We start from the raw sequence: 14,762 nt of genomic DNA, 5'->3' as shown, positions 1-14,762 counted from the left end.
TCCATGTTGCTACAAAAGTTGGGTATTCATCCTTTCTGAGGAGGCATAATACTCCATAGTGTATATGGACCACATCTTCCTTATCCATTCGTCTGTTGAAGGGTATCTTGATTCCTTCCACAGTTTGGCAACCGTGGCCATTGCTGTTATGAACATTGGGGTACAGATGGCCCTTCTTTTCATGACATCTGTATCTTTGGGCTAAATACCCAGTAGTGCAATTGCAGGGAAGCTCTATTTTTAATTTCTTGAGGAATCTCCACACTGTTCTCCAAAGTGGCTGCACCAACTTGAATTTTCATCAACAGTGTAAAAGGGTTCTCCTTTCTCCACATCCCCTCCAACACATGTTATTTTCTGTCTTGCTAATGTTGGCCATTCTAACTGGTGTACAGTGGTATCTCAATGTGGTTTTAATTTGGATTTCCCTGATGGATAGTGATGATGAATTTTTTCACGTGTCTGATAGCCATTTGTATGTCTTCATTGGAGAAGTGTCTGTTCATGTCTTCTGTCCATTTTTTGATATGATTATCTGTTTTGTGTGTGTTGAGTTTGAGAAGTTCTTTATAGATCCTGGATATCAACCTTTTGTCTGCACTGTCATTTGCAAATATCTTCTCCCATTCCATGAGTTGTCTCTTTGTTTTGTTGACTGTTTCCTTTGCTGTGCAGAAGCTTTTGATTTGATGAAGTCCCAAAAGTTCATTTTTGCTTTTGTTTTTTTTGCCTTTGGAGACATATCTTGAAAGAAGTTGCTGTGGCTGATATTGAAGATGTTACTGCCTATGTTCTCCTGTAGGATTCTGATGGATTCCTGTCTCACGTTGAGGTCTTTTATCCATTTCAAGTTTATCTTTGTGTACAGTGTAAGAGAATGGTCGAGTTTCATTCTTCTGCATATAGCTGTCCAGTTTTCCCTGCACCATTTATTGAAGAGACTGTCTTTTTTCCACTGCATATTTTTTCCTGCTTTGTCAATGATTATTCGACCATAGAGCTGAGGATTCATATCTGGGCTCTCTACTCTGTTCCACTTGTCTGTGTGTCTGTTTTTATGCCAGTACCATGCTGTCTTGGTGATCACAGCTTTGTAATAAAGCTTGAAATCAGGTATGATTTCAACGTGATGCCCCCAGTTTGTTTGTTTGTTTTTTTCCCAACATTTCCTTAGCAATTCAGGGTCTCTTCTGGTTCCATACAAATTTTAGGATTATTTGCTCCAGCTCTTTGAAAAATACTGGTGAAATTTTGATCGGAATGGCATTAAAAGTATAGAATGCTCTAGGCAGTATAGACATTTAAAAAATGTTTATTCTTCCGATCCAACAGCATGGAATGGTCTTCGATCTTTTTGTGTCTTCTTCAGTTTCTTTCATGAGTGTTCCATAGTTCCTCGAGTATAAATCCTTTACCTCTTTGGTTAGGTTTATTCCCAGGTATCTTACAGGTCTAGGTGCTATAGTCAATAGAATCGGTTCTCTAATTTCTCTTTCTGTATTTTCATTGTTAGTGTATAAGAAAGCCACTGATTTCTGTACATTGACTTTGTATCCTGCCACGTTACTGAATTGCTGTATGAGTCCTAGTAGTTTGGGGATGGAGTCTTTGGGTTTTTCACATAAAGAATCATGTCATCTGCAAAGAAAGAGAGTTTGACTTCTTCATTGCCAATTTGGATACCTTTTATTTCTCTTTGTTGTCTGATTTCTGTTGCTAGGATTTCTAATATTATGTTGAACAAGAGTGGTGAGAGTGGACATCCTTGTCGTGTTCCTGATCTCAACGGGAAGGCTGAAAACCTTTTCCCATTGAGGATGATATTTGCTGTGGGTTTTTCTTTGTTAGATTTTATGAAGATCAGGAGTATTCCCTCTATCCCTATACTCCAGCAGCTGTTCCTGATTAAAACAGTTCAGTTTCTCTTAAATACGAAGCGTGACCAAATAGTTCAGCTCCTTAGGATTCCAGTGCTACTCTCAAACAAGGGCTATCATCTTCCTTTTGATGAAAAAAGATTAATTGATCATTCCTGAATCATTCTTTAAATATATGTTCTCATGGTGGGACTTAGTAAATTCTGAAATATGCTCTCTAATTTGTGATGCAATAGGGAATATACTCTGGGATTTTATGGCTACCTTAAGCATGCAGGATGCATCCAATGGGAATTATTAGAATGTCAAGTAAAATTAGAAAAAGAATAAGACAAGAATATTTTAAGGATTAAAGAAATTCAAAACATGTGCCAGCTAAGGCCCCACAAACTCGTGGCAGCATTTATTTTTAATTTTCTTTTATTTTTTTAAAGATTTTATTTATTTATTTGATAGCACAAGCAGGGGGAGTGGCAAACAGAGGCAGAGGGAGACGCAGACTCTCTGTGGAATGGGGAGCCAGATGTGGGGCTTGATCTCAGCACCCTGGGATCATGACCTGAGCTGAAGGCAGAGGCTTAACTGTCTGAGCCACCCATGCACCCCTCATGTCAGCATTTCAAATTTGACATTTTAACATTGACAGTGATAATGCAATGGCACACATGTTTACCAAGCATAATGAAATTAGTAAGCCTGGAGAGGTTATTCATTTAATTTGTTTATTAATTTAAGATTTTATTTTTAAATAGTCTCTACACCCAACACAGGGCTCAAACTTAACAACCCTGAGATCAAGAGTTGTTGCTCTACTGACTGAGCCAGCCAAGTCCCCACTGGGGAGGTTATTTTAGATCTTTCTTATATGATTCATGTAAGTGATGTTTGGTGTTTAAAAAGAGGTTAAGTAGTGTGACTAACTCAGTGGTATATGTTAGCATCTGTATATTATGGCTGCAAAAGAGTTAGTTAGAAAGAAAGCATATTATGCTCAAAAAAGATTTTTCAGGAATAATTCTCCTTAAATAAGAGAATTTTAGGGTGTCTTAGAGACTACTTCTTTTAGGTAAATGCCCTTTGAAAGAAGAAATACTCTATTTGATCTTTGTATTTATAGTAACTCACTTTTTTGAGATGCAATTCCTGTGTTCAGCCATAGCAAAATAAAGGTCTTTCTCTTTTCAACAAAAGAATATTACATAAAGAAAAAATACTTAATCATATAAAAATCCATTTAATTTAGTTTGTTATACATTAAAAGGGAAGATGGGATCAATTTGAGCCATATTAAAACCAAGGTAACAAACTTAACAAACTTAACAAAGGTAACAAACTTAAATTTTACAAAGAAATACAATATAACAATCAAGTATACTTCCATTCAGATATGCCCAGTTCAGCCAGAGGTGTAGCAGGAAATAATGAAAATTGAAGAGGTAAAGGGGTGGAGATAATATTGTTTGCCATTCTCTAGAAGAATATCTCAAATATTCTAAGGAATATGGAAGAAAAATGAAAAGGGACACAAATCAAATGTTCTCTGGCAACTAAGTGTTCTTAGATAAGGTGAACAAAACCTGTAAGATTCTTGGAGATCCTATTTTCCAGCCAATATTCTACTAGGCATTGTCTCTAGTGTTTCTAAAGATTCGCCAGAGGGGCTTGGAGCCACATCATTGATTTATTCTTTATTCTGAAGTTATTTCTTTCATGAAGTTTCTTCTGTTTTTGCCAGTTGGAGGGACTAGCCTTGACTATCCATATTTTGTCTAAAATACTTTTTTTAAAGATTTTATTTATTTGATAGAGAAACAGCAAAAGAGGGAATATAAGCAGGGTGAGTAGGAAAGGGAGAATCAGGCTTCCTGCTGAGCAGGGAGCCCATGTGGAGCTAGATCTCAGGACCCCACAATCATGACCTGAGCTGAAGGCAGACACTTAATGACTGAGCCACCCAGTCATCCCTAAAATCTTTTGAAAACAGATATAAGTATTTCTTCTTAGGATTTCTCTGTCTTCCTGTACTGTATCACACACAGGATTAAAATCCTCTGGTGCTGTCAACATTTTGTCTGCAATATTCTTGAGGCTTATTTTTAAGGATATTTATACATTTTCCATATTTAATCTGAAGACACTTGACCAAACATGTCACTATGATATGCAAGGGCCTTCTCTTTTCCATACTTCAAGTCAAATAACTCACTTGATACTCTGTCCCCTCTATCTCCTTGCTGACATTCAAAACTCTGCCTTTGCTGGTCCCAAAGCTGCTGCCACATGTTTTTGGTTTGCAATATCCCAAATACAGGTACCTATCTCCATTTGTTACTTGTAACAGCAAAAAGATTACCCCATAACCTACTAGTTTAAAACAATGATAATTTATTGTTTATTCATGATTCTGGAAATCAGGCAGTGTTTCAACAGTGTTAACCAAGTCTTCTCCATGTTGTGTTGACTGGGGGCGCCTGGGTGGCTCAATGGGTTAAAGCCTCTGCCTTTGGCTCGGGTCATGATCCCAGGGTCCTAAGATTGAGCCCCACATCAGGCTGTCTGCTGCACAGGGAGCCTGCTTCCTCTTCTCTCTCTCTCTGTCTGCCTCTCTTCCTAATTGTGATCTCCGTCTGTCAAATAAATAAATAAAATTAAAAAAAAAAAAAGGCATGTTGTGTTGACTGGGTTGGTCAACTGGGTGCAAATGATCTACGATGACTTCAGCCATGTCTCACACAGCAGCTGGTGTATGAGTGGGCTTCTTACTCCATGTGCCCTTTCAAACTTCAGGACCTCTCTTTTCATATGACCTCTCATTTCAATGAAGGCTGCCATGGGCTTCTGTGCAGCTTGGTGTTCTTGGATGTCTGAGGACATGAAGAACTAGTTTCAGTGACCTTAAGCTTAGAAATTCCAGAATGGTGGTTCCATCACATTCTGTTAATCAAATCAGTCCCAAAGGCAGCCAGACTTGAAGGGAAGGGAGAAATAGAATGCACCTTTGGAACATATACTCCATTGCAAAGAAGCATTCATATAGACAAGAGAGAAATTTGTAGTACAAAATATTTCTGTTACATCCCATTGTTCTAATGAAAACATAAAAGCATACTCTACTTTTATGGAAATAGCTTCAAAGAAATGTAGCCATTTTTCCAACGTACTGCAGTTAAATATAGTTTATTCTAGATCTAAAATATTCCTTAGAAAGAATATGTAATTGAATTATTCCACTTTATTTATAATTTTTTGTCTTAAGTCTTTTTATTTGGGTGGCAGTTTTCCCAGATATGAATATTTGGGTTATGTTTTCTTGCCTAAATGATTCTTTTAGGTTTTATTCTACTGCTATCTGCTCTCTGGTTTTCTGGACCAATGCATGAGTAACCAACCAGATTTCTACCCACTGGGAACTGTAAATTCTAATAATGAAAAACTCCTTTCTCTAGAATCATTTTATTTTCTTATCTGTCTTTTTTTATGTTTTCAACCTTAGTAAAACAAACTACTTAAGTCTGAAATTTTAAAAAATGATATTTCCATTTTGAAAAGTAAACTATCTCAATTTTTACAAGATATAATAGCAAACAGTCTGTCTTTTATCTTCAGGATAAGAAAAAAGGAATGACTAGATAATGAGATTTTAATATTTCTGGAAAGTTATAGAGGTCTTGATAGTGTTAAGTCACGGGTTGTAACTTAAAATATATTTTTTAAAATCATAAATTGCTCATGATGAAAGCAGAAGAAATCAATAGCTTAGAAAAAAGAAAAAGAGAAGGAGGGAAGAAATCCAAAAAGTTTTGAAAAGGTGACAAAGGAGGCAGGTGAGTTGGTTAGTATGTTTGGTGTTTCACTGTCAGGTTTAGTGGCTCTAGTGGAATCTTTTACAGGAATATTACAGGAATAACTTCAGGTTGTTCTCTGATACCTATTTCCCCTAGGCTACCCTGCCCTATTAAAACTTCTACTCCAGCCATGTCCTCCATGATTGAGACTTGTTCTCTGCTTTCTAATGTTCCAGGAGTTACATTCTTTATTCTATTTTAGCTCCTGAATCCATGTTATTTTGTACTTAGTAATACTTCATTACTGTATAGTTAGGCTTGTTTTTGTTTAGTCCACATGAAAACTTTAAAGAAAATATTCCTGTATAATATCAGTGAACTGCTTTCAAATATCATTTCAAGCAGTGGTCTCTTTCTAGTAACTTGAACCCTAATTATATTAAATATAGGGTGATAAAATAAATAGAAGTCAAGCTTGCTTCAATACAGAGGTTTGATGTTAACAGGACAAAAATAGATATCATCATTTTATTATTCATGTATATATATTTTTTTTCTTCTTTCTCTCCCCTCCCTCCCTGCCTGCCTTCCTTCCTTCCTTCCTTCCTTCCTTCCTTCTTTTTTTATTATATGGATGTTTGATCCTATGGAGAAGTCAATTGTTTTACTATTTCTAGGCAAAGAGGAGTCAATTCAAAATTCAGAAGTCATAACTTAAAATCAGCCTTCAGGTTCTTGAAATAAATGCCACTTTGCTATTAAGGAAAGGAACAGATCATTATAGGAGATAATTCAATATAAAAGGAAGAACCCTTTGCATTCCACATTGCACCTTGGGAGGAAAACTAACTTCTCAATTAAAAATTAGAATACTTTTAGATGAATAAGACCTTTGGAATACTTCTTATTAGTCTTCAACTTTATTTCTAATAAAACTATGACAGTAGACAGTAGTCTATTTTCCTCAAAATTTTGGCACCTTACCTAGTCAAATGAGATTAAAGCTCTATCTAGTCATGTGAAATGACCTATAACTTTGATTACTGTGTTTCTCAGTTTGAACTGAGAAGTTGATATATAAAATTAATAGAAAAATGTAGACTAAAAGTCAAATGTTCTAAACTACATTTATATTTCTAAAATATAGTTGTCTATGCAGGTGTTAGTGCCAGGGAAAAAAGGCTTAGGTACTAAAGAATTTGCTAGTAAATCAGATTATTTTGCTGAAAGGATCATATAAACTGGAAGATACTGTTAATTATATTGTGTTGCTAGTTTAATTTTAACACGGAGTTAAAATTAGAAACAAATGTGCCACAAAAATTCAAAAGACTAATTAAAAAACAACAACAGTGAACAAATAGCAGGGTATCTGTTAAGCCTGGCCAACCTAGAATTCCTTTCCCCCAGGCCTACTTCTACCTTGGAGTATGTAATTAGACATTGGCTGTAAGAACATAACAGTCTGCTAGAGACCCCTCATGGGAGAAAAAAAGAGATTTCCAATAAAGAAACAAAGCAAGATATTGCTCTATAATAATTAATATTATTTCCACAAGGCATCAAAACATTTTCTTTTATTGCCAGTACTGTTGAAAGGATACCATTCTATTAACTTTTAAACAACATTATTCATTGTTTTTGTTGTTCTTTTTTTCTAACCTGTTTTTTATTAAATAAATTTATTTATTTTCAGCATAACAATATTCATTATTTTTTCACCACACCCAGTGCTCCATGCAATCCGTGCCCTCATAATACCCAACACCTGGTACCCCAATCACCCACCCCCCCGCTACTTCAAACCCCTTAGATTGTTTTTCAGAGTCCATAGTCTCAAATGATTCACCTTCCCTTCCAATTTACCCCAAGTCCCTTCTCCTCTCTAACTCCCCGTGTCCTCCATGCTTTTTGTTAAGCTCCACAAATAAGTGAAACCTTATGATAATTGACACTCTCTGCTTGACTTATTTCACTTAGCATAATCTCTTCCAGTCCCTTCCATGTTGCTACAAAAGTTGGATATTCATTCTTTCTGATGGAGGCATAATACTCCATAATGTATATGGACCACATCTTCCTTATCCATTCGTCTGTTGAAGGGCATCTTGGTTCTTTTCACAGTTAGGTGACTGTGGCCATTGCTGCTATAAACATTGGGGTACAGATGACCCTTCTTTTCATGACATCTGTATCTTTGGGGTAAATACCCAAGAGTGCAATGTCACGGTCATAGGGAAGTTCTATTTTTAATTTCTTGAGGATCTCCACAATATTCTCCAAAGAGGCAGCACCAACTTGCATTCCCACCAATAGTGGAAGAGGGTTCCCCTTTCTTCAAATTCCCTCCAACACATGTTGTTTCCTGTCTTGCTAATTTTGGCCATTCTAAGTGGTGTAAGGTGGAATCTCAATGTGGTTTTAATTTGAATCTCCCTGAGGGCTAGTGATGATGAACATTTTTTCACGTGTCTGATAGCCATTTGTATGTCTTGATTGGAGAAATGTCTGTTCATATCTTCTGCCCATTTTTTGATATGATTGTCTTTTTTGTGTGTGTTGAGTTTGAGGAGTTCATTATAGATCCTGAATATCAACCTTTTGTCTTTACTGTCATTTGCAAATATCTTCTCCCATTCCGTGGGTTGCCTCTTTGGTTTTGTTTTGTTTTGTTTGTTTGTTTGTTTGTTTGACTATTTTCTTTGCTGTGCAGAAGCTTTTGGTTTTGATGAAGTCCCAAAAGTTTATTTTTGCTTTTGTTTCCTTTGCCTTTGGAGACATATCTTGAAAGAAGTTGCTGTGGCTGATATTGAAGAGATTACTGCCTATGTTCTCCTCTAGGATTCTGATGGATTCCTGTCTCACATTGAGGTATTTTATCCATTTTGAGTTTATCTTTGTGTACGATGTAAGAGAATGGTCGAGTTTCATTCTTCTACATATAGCTGTCCAGTTTTCCCAGCACCATTTATTGAAGAGACTGTCTTTTTTCTACCATATATTTTTTTCTGTTTTGTCGAAGATTAATTGACCATAGAGTTGGGGGTCCATATCTGGGCTCTCAACTCTGTTCCATTGGTCTATGTGTCTGTTTTTATGCCAGTACCAGGCTGTCTTGGTGATCACAGCTTTGTAATAAAGCTTGAAATCAGGTAACGTGATGCCCCCAGCTTTATTTTTGTTTTTCAACATTTCCTTAGCAATTCGGGGTATCTTTCATTCCATACAAATTTTTAATTATTTGCTCCAGCTCTTTGAAGAATACTGGTGGAATATTTATTGGAATATCATTAAAAGTATAGATTGCTCTAGGCAGTATCGACATTTTAACAATGTTTATTCTTCCTATCCAAGAGCATGGAATGGTCTTCCATCTATTTGTGTCTTCTTCAATTTCTTTCATGAGTGTTCTGTAGTTCCTCAATTATAGATCCTTTACCACATTGGTCAGGTTTATTCCTAGGTATCTTATGGTTCTTGGTGCTATAGTCAATGGAATCGATTCTCTAATTTCCCTTTCTGTATTTTCATTGTTAGTGTATAAGATATCCACTGATTTGTACATTGACTTTGTATCCTACCATGTTGCTGAATTGTTGTATGAGTTCTAGTAGCTTGGGGGTGGATTCTTTTGGGTTTTCCATATAAATAATCATGTCATCTGCAAAGAGAGAGAGTTTGACTTCTTCACTGCCAGTTTGGATACCTTTTATTTCTCTTTGTTGTCTGATTGCTGTTGCTAGGACTTCTAATACTATGTTGAACAAGAGTGGTGAGAGTAGGCATCCTTGTCGTGCTCCTGATCTCAACGGGAAGACTGGAGGGTTTTTCCCAATGAGGATGATATTTGCTGTGAGTCTTTCATAGATAGATTTTATGAAGTTCAGGAATGTTCCCTCTATCCCTATATTTTGAAGCATTTTAATCAGTAACAGATACTGGATTTTGTCAAATGCTTTTTCTGCATCAATTGAGAGGACCATGTGGTTCTTCTCTCTTCTCATATTAATTTGCTCTATCACATTGATTGATTTGCGAATGTTGAACCATCCTTTTAGCCAAGGGATGAATCCCACTTGGTCATGTTGGATAATTTTTTTAATGTGCTGTTGGATCCTGTTGGCTAGTATCTTGTTGAGAATCTTAGCATCCATATTCATCAGTGATACTGGTCTGAAATTCTCCTTTTTGGTAGGGTCTTTGCCTGGTTTGGGGATCAGGGTAATGATGGCTTCATAGAAAGAGTCTGGAAATTTTCTTTCTGCCTCAATTTTTTGAAACAGCTTCAGGAGAATAGGTGTTATTTCTTCTTTGAAAGTTTGGTAGAGGGGTGCCTGGGTGGCTCAGTGGGTAAGCTGCTGCCTTCGGCTCAGGTCATGATCTCAGGGTCCTGGGATTGAGTCCCACATCTGACTCTCTGCTCAGCGGGGAACCTGGTTCCTCCTCTCTCTCTCTCTCTGCCTGCCTCTCTGCCGACTTGTGATCTCTCTGTCAAATAAATAAATAAAATCTTAAAAAAAAAAAAAAAAAAAGAAAGTTTGGTAGAATTCCCCGGGGAATCCACCAGGTCCTGGGCTCTTGTTTTTTGGGAGGTTTTTGATCACTGCTTCAATCTCATTACTAGATATTGGTCTATTCAGGTTGTCGATTTCTTCCTGGTTCAATTTTGGGAGTTTATAATTTTCCAGGAATGCATAAATTTCATCTAGGTTGCTAAGCTTATTGGCATATAACTGTTGATAATAACTTCTGATGATTATTTCTACTTCCTTGGTGTTAGTTGTGATCTCTCCCTTTTCATTCATAATTTTATGAATTTGGGCTTTCTCTCTTTTCTTTTGGATTAATGTGGCCAATGGTTTATCGATCTTATTGGTTCTTTCAAAAAACCAGCTTCTAGTTTCATTGATATGATCTACTGTATCTCTGGTTTCTACCTCATCGATCTCAGCTCTAATCTTGATGATTTCCCTTCTTATGTGTGGAGTTGGTTTGATTTGCTGTTGATTCTCCAGTTTTTTAAGGTGTAGAGACAGCTGCTGTGTTCTGGATTTTTCATTTTTTTTGAGGGAGGCTTGGATGGCTATTTACTTCCCCCTTAGGACCGCCTTTGCTGTATCCCATAGGTTTTGGACTGAAGTGTCTTCATTCTCATTGTTTCCATGAATTGTTTCAGTACTTCTTTGAACTCCTGGTTGATCTAAGCATTCTTAAGCAAGATGGCCTTTAGCTTCCAGGTGTTTGAGTTCCTTCTGAACTTTTTCTTGTGGTAGAGCTCCAGTTTCAATGCATTGTGATCTGAGAATATGCAGGGAATAATCTCAGTCTTTTGGTATTGGTTGAGTCCTGATTTGTGACCCAGTATGTGGTCTATTCTGGAGAAGGTTCCGTGTGCACTTGAGAAGAATGAGTATTCTGTTGCTTTAGGGTGGAATGTTCTGTATATATCTATATATATGTCCATCTGGTCCAATGTGTCATTCAATGCTCTTGTTTCTTTATTGATTTTCTGCTTCAATGATCTATTTCTTTTTTTTTAAATTTTATTTATTTGACAGAGAGATCACAAGTAGTCAGAGAGGCAGGCAGAGAGAGAGAGAGAGAGGAGGAACCAGGCCCCCCGCCGAGCAGAGAACCAGATGCGGGGCTTGACAAGGACCCTGGGATCACGACCTGAGCCAAAGGCAGAGGCCCCAACCCACCGAGCCACCCAGGCGCCCCTGATCTGTCTATTTCTGAGAGAGGTGTGTTAAGATCTACGATTCATGTATTCATATCAATATGACTCTTTATCTTGATTAACATTTTTCTTAAGTAATTGGCTGCTCCCATATTGGGGGCATAGATATTTACAATTGTTATATCATCTTGGTGGATAGTCCCTTTAAGGATTATGTAGTGTCCTTCTGTATCTCTGACTACAGTCTTTAGTTTAAAATTTAATTTATCTGATTGAGAATCGCTACCCCAGTCTTCTTTTGAGGTCCATTAGCATGAAAATGCTTCTCCATCCCTTCACTTTCAGTCTGGGTATATCTTTAGGTTCAAAATGGGTCTCTTGTAGACAACATATGGATGGGTCCTGTCGTTTTATCCAATCTGCAACTCTGTGCCATTTTATGGGTGCATTTGGGCCATTCATATTGAGAGTGATTATTGATAGATACGTTTTTATTGACATCGAGTTACCTTTGAAGTCTTTCTTGCTGTAGATTGTCTCTCTATTTCTGTTCAATAATATTCTTAGGAATTTTCTTCTTTTATAGAACCCCCTTAATATTTCCTGCAATGTTGGCTTGGTGGTTGCATAGTTTTTTAAGCCTTGCCATTCTTGGAAACTCTTTATCTCTCCATCCATTTTTGAATGTCAGTCTTGCTGGATAACGTATTCTTGGCTGCATGTTCTTCTCATTTAGTGCCCTGAATATATCTTGCCAGCCTTTCTGGCTTGCCAGGTGTCTGTGGACAGGTCTGACGTTATCCTGATGGGCTTTCCTCTGTAAGTAAGGAGCCTCTTTGCCCTAGCAGCTTTCAAGAGATTATACCTACAATTATATTTCCTCTATTTGACTATCAGGTGTCGTGATTTTTTTTCAAATGTATAATCTTGGGTGGAGACAGTTCAGCCTCTAGTACATGAACGCTGGTTTCATTCGCGAGATTGGGAAAATTTTCATGAAGGATTGTTCCTCTATACCTTCTAGACTTCTTTCTTTCTCCTCCCCTTCAGGGATTCCAATAATTCTGACGTTGGAATGTTTCATGGCATCGTTTATTTCCCTGATTCTGTTTTCCTGGTTTCTAAGTTGTTTTTTTTCCAGGTTTCCTCCTGATCCTTTCTCTCTGTTTTTCCTCCAGAACACTAATTCTATCTTCTGTCTCAGTTACCCTAGCTTTGAGAGAGTTTAGATTAGATTGGAACTCTTTGAGAGCGTTGTGAACCTCCTCCCTGGTAGCGTTAAGCTCCGCCCTAACATTGTGAAGATCATCTCTTGTCACTTTCAGCTTGACCTTAATAAATTCTGTTTGGTCATCCATGGCTTTATCCAACCTAGCTATTGCCTGGATAATTGTTAGCCTGAATTCTCGACATATTGTCTATGTTGATAGCCACTAGCTCTGTTGCAGAAGATCCATCCTCTGTATTTTTCTTCTGTTGGGAATTCCTCCTCCTAGTCATTTTGTTGGGAGATGACCGAACAGATGTAGCTGGATGTATCAACCGTGGTGCAGTCAAGGTGCACCCTGGAACACTTCTGAGCAATCAGGGTTCCCCACTCAAACAAGAGACAAAAGAAAAGAAAAAGAAAATGAAAAAAAAAAGAAAAGAAAAGAAAAGAAAAAAAAGAAGAGAGAGAGAGGGAGAAAGGAAAGAAAGGGAAGATGAAAGAGAAGGTTCAGCCCAAATGGACCCCAAGGTAAGATTTATGAAGTATACAAACAAAAACAGACAAACAAAAAGACTGATACAAGAATATGACAAGAGAAAAAAATATATATATGCAAATAAAGGAAGAACCTTGTCAAAAAGAACCCCAAGTGTAAGATTTATATGCTATCAGGACAAACACAAAAACACAGAAACACTGGTGGAAGACAAAGATGGAAAGGTGTTTATAAATTCTCAGTGTGTGCGAGGACGTTTGTTTTGATTTTTCCTTTATGTATCTTGTTATCTTTGTTAAAGGACTTAACTTTCCTAAGATAAAGGGGGATTAAAAATTGGTTTACCTATAGGGGTAGTATTGATTGGGGAAAGGGGATTACTTTGAAGTTTAACTCTATGTGAATATTAGAAGGTAAAAATAAAAAGGAATAAACTAGACTAAACTAAACTAAAATAAAAAAAGGAATTCAAAAAATAGAAATGCAAAAGAAAAACAATGGTGTATGTGTCAAAAAGTTCAGGTTAGAAGGTTATTATGGAACTTGATGTACTGTACAGCTCACTGTGATGGTAAATAGGTTCTTAAAATTACCTATGTATAAAAAAAGTGAACCAGAATAGTGGGAATGGGTGAAAAATAAAAGTTTTCCTATGAAGTAGTGGTTTTTCTCTTGTAGTCCTTTTATTTTCTCTCTTTTTTTTTTCTTTCTTGGTTTGTTTTCTGGGGGAGGGGCCTGCCATATGGGTTTTCAGTCAATGATGTTCCCTGAGTTAAGTCCCCGCCCCCCTCAAGGGGGTAGGCTCTGAGGAAACTGTTTTTTTTCAGGTTTTTGTTCTCTGGTAGTTTTTATATGTGTTTGCTTTTTTTTTTTTTTTTTTTTTTCTCTCACTTTGATCACTTTTCATGGTTTTTGTAGTTTTAGAGGAAAACAAACTGCACCCTGATCTCCCTTTCAGAGAGAAGCCTCAGTCTGGATGCAGAGCCTAAAAAAGTTCCCCCTTGGCCACTGGCAGAGCAGGTTCCTAGTCACGGTCCCTGGGGATGCAGGATCTTTTGCTTGTACCCAAAGCTAAGGCAGTAGCGGTGTCTGGGCAGCTCCAGACCGCCAGAGAGGTTCCAAGCAGCAATTGCACACTGAGATTTTCCCTCTGTCCCGGGCTGAGAGTGCCTGGTCATTCTGGGTCTAAGAGCACCTGGCTTGACGCACCAATTTCAGGGGAGACTGTGGGTCGCGCGCGGGTCTCAGGCTCTGAGAACGGGGCGCAGGTCCAAAATCACCATGCTGGGCCTTCCACGCACCTCTCTGGGGGGAGAGTTTAGTCTGAAACAATGGCGCATATCAAAGGGCGCCGGCTGAGCCTTTGTACCTCTCTCAGGGGAGTATCTCAGGCTCTATAGCAGGGCTCGCAGGTTCTGCCGCCCAGCGTGGCTCCCATCCCTTCACAGGAAACGGACCCCATGCGTTCTTGTGCACGCTGGTGGCTTAGGGACCAAGAACTGGTTGCTCCGCCACATTCTCTCTGCCTCAGCGCCAGGGGAGAGTGTCCTGGGACCTGGGATTTAAGCCCCTGTCACTAGCCGCCCTGATTCCCACAATTTCCCTCCCGCGACCCTTTGCTCTTTTGGAGTGCTTTCAACCAGTCTCCAAGTTAATGCTGATCCCCAGACGCAGAGCACTCTCGCTTGTATTGGGGTATTACTTTTACTTTCCA

This window comes from Mustela putorius, unplaced genomic scaffold, assembly GCF_011764305.1.
Source record: "Mustela putorius furo isolate JIRA1106 unplaced genomic scaffold, ASM1176430v1.1 tig00003896_pilon_pilon_pilon, whole genome shotgun sequence".
Classification (NCBI taxonomy): Eukaryota; Metazoa; Chordata; class Mammalia; order Carnivora; family Mustelidae; genus Mustela; species Mustela putorius.
This window is presented reverse-complemented; position numbering follows the sequence as displayed.